This window comes from Aristolochia californica, unplaced genomic scaffold, assembly GCF_029961685.1.
Source record: "Aristolochia californica isolate CCGP_79_NKW_82.1479 unplaced genomic scaffold, dmAriCali1.0.hap1 SCAF_47, whole genome shotgun sequence".
Classification (NCBI taxonomy): Eukaryota; Viridiplantae; Streptophyta; class Magnoliopsida; order Piperales; family Aristolochiaceae; genus Aristolochia; species Aristolochia californica.
This window is the reverse complement of record NW_027182181.1, coordinates 112,501-115,000: the sequence shown is the minus strand read 5'-3', so window position 1 is coordinate 115,000 and position 2,500 is coordinate 112,501.

The window sequence follows — 2,500 nt, the reverse complement described above, 5'->3', positions numbered from 1 at the left end:
AAGGCTTGCTTTTGGTGGCACACGAAAACACGAACCCGAAAAAGGGACATACGCACTGGCGACACGCGCGCCCGTTTCGCCTGCCACCCATGCACACTCGCCTGGGCTGCTGGTCACATGCGTCGCTCATAGGCATTTTGCAGGCCAGCACCGGCGGATGCACGGGTCAAGCGGGACGGGACGAGCGCAGGGCTTGCTTTTGGCGGCACACGAAAACACGAACCCGAAAAAGGCGAAAAAGGGACATACACACTGGCGACACGCACGCCCGTTTCGCCTGCCACCCGTGCACACTCGCCTGGGCTGCTGGTCACGTGCGTCGCTCACAGGCATTTTGCAGGCCAGCACCGGCGGATGCACGGGTCAAGCGGGACGGGACGAGCGCAGGGCTTGCTTTTGGCGGCACACGAAAACACGAACCCGAAAAAGGCGAAAAAGGGACACACGGACAGGCGACACGAAAAAAAAGGGGTCGCCCTACCTAGGTGGGCGCAAAAACCCCGTCGGCCAGGAGGTTTCGCCAAAGTGTCTGTACTGTCACACAGGGTCAATAGCACGGGCATGGCCGGCCGCCGCACGTGCAGCGGCTTACGGACGCACGGTTCGGCGGCACGGGTGCCTGGCGGCTTTAGCACCTTGGGGTGGACAGGCCTGGCGGCAAGGGGGGCTAGGCACCTTGCTGCCAGCCGGCAATGGTGCACGGGGCGGGGCGCCACACAAACACGAAAGAGGGACAAGAGCGGGGCGATGGTCCACAGAGACGAGCCATGCACGGGGCCCGTGATCGCCGACACGCGCGAACGCGGACGCGGACAAGGACAAGGACGCGACGCGCGGCGCGCGTGCGAGGTCAAGAGGGGCGCGCGCACGAAAACGCGAAAAAAGGGGCTAGCGGCCGAGAAACGCGAAAAAAACCGGGTCACCTACCTAGCCGAACGCCTAAAATCGCTTCGGGCAGGAGGTTTCGCCAAAGTGTCTGTACTGTCACACGGTCCGTACGGGCGCAACCCCATCGCGCGCCAGCACCCCTTCCTGGGGGCGCCCGCCCGCCAGGCGCCTGGCGCCCCACGCGCGCGCGCCCGGCGCCTGGCGCCTTGCCCCCCACGCGCGCCCGGCGCCTGGCGCCTGGCGCCTCGCCCCCCACGCGCGCGCCCGGCGCCTGGCGCCTTGCCCCCCACGCGCGCCCGGCGCCTGGCGCCTGGCGCCTCGCCCCCCACGCGCGCGCGCGCGTGGCGCCTTGCGCCTGGCGCCTTGCCTCCGCGCGTGCCTGGCGCCTGGCGCCTTGCCCCCCACGCGCCTGGGCGCCTCTTTTCCGCCTGGGCGCCCTGGCACCTTTCCGCCTGGGCGCCTGTTTTCCGCCTTGGCGCCCTGGCGCCTTTTCGCGTGGGCGCCTCTTTTCCGCCTGGGCGCCATGGCGCCTTTCGGCCTGGGCGACTCTTTTTCGCCTGGGCACCTCTTTTCCGCCTGGGCGCCTCTTTTCCGCCTGGCCAGGGCGCCTCTTTTCCGCCTGGGCGCCATGGCGCCTTTCTGCCTGGGCGCCTCTTTTTCGCCTGGGCGCCTCTTTTCTGCCTGGGCGCCCTGGCGCCTTTTCGCCTGGGCGCCTCTTTCCCACCTGGGCGCCCTGGCGCCTCTTCGCCTGGGCGCCCTGGCGCCTTTTCGCCTGGGCGCCTCTTTTGGCGCCTGGGCGCCTACGCCAGGGCGCCTCTTTTCCGCCTGGGCGCCTCTTTTTCGCCTGGGCGCCTCTTTTCCGCCTGGGTGCCCTGGCGCCATTCCGCCTGGGCGCCTCTTTTCCGCCTGGGCGCCCTGGCGCCTTTTCGCCTGGGTGCCTCTTTTGGCGCCTGGGCGCCTCTTTTCCGCCTGGGCGCCCTGGCGCCTTTTCGCCTGGGTGCCTCTTTTGGCGCCTGGGCGCCTACGCCAGGGCGCCTCTTTTCCGCCAGGGCGCCTCTTTTTCGCCTGGGCGCCTCTTTTCCGCCTGGGCGCCCTGGCGCCTTTTCGCCTGGCGCCTCTTTTGGCGCCTGGGCGCCTACGCCAGGGCGCCTCTTTTCCGCCTGGGCGCCTCTTTTCCGCCTGGGTGCCCTGGCGCCATTCCGCCTGGGCGCCTCTTTTCCGCCTGGGCGCCCTGGCGCCTTTTCGCCTGGGTGCCTCTTTTGGCGCATGGGCGCCTACGCCAGGGCGCCTCTTTTCCGCCTGGGCGCCCTGGCGCCTTTCCGCCTGGGCGCCTCTTTTTCGCCTGGGCGCCTCTTTTCCGCCTGGGCGCCCTGGCGCCATTCCGCCTGGGCGCCCTGGCGCCTTTTCGCCTGGCGCCTCTTTTGGCGCCTGGGCGCCTACGCCAGGGCGCCTCTTTTCCGCCTGGGCGCCTCTTTTTCGCCTGGGCGCCTCTTTTCCGCCTGGGCGCCCTGGCGCCATTCCGCCTGGGCGCCTCTTTTCCGCCTGGGCGCCCTGGCGCCTTTTCGCCTGGCGCCTCTTTTGGCGCCTGGGCGCGTACGCCAGGGCGCCTCTT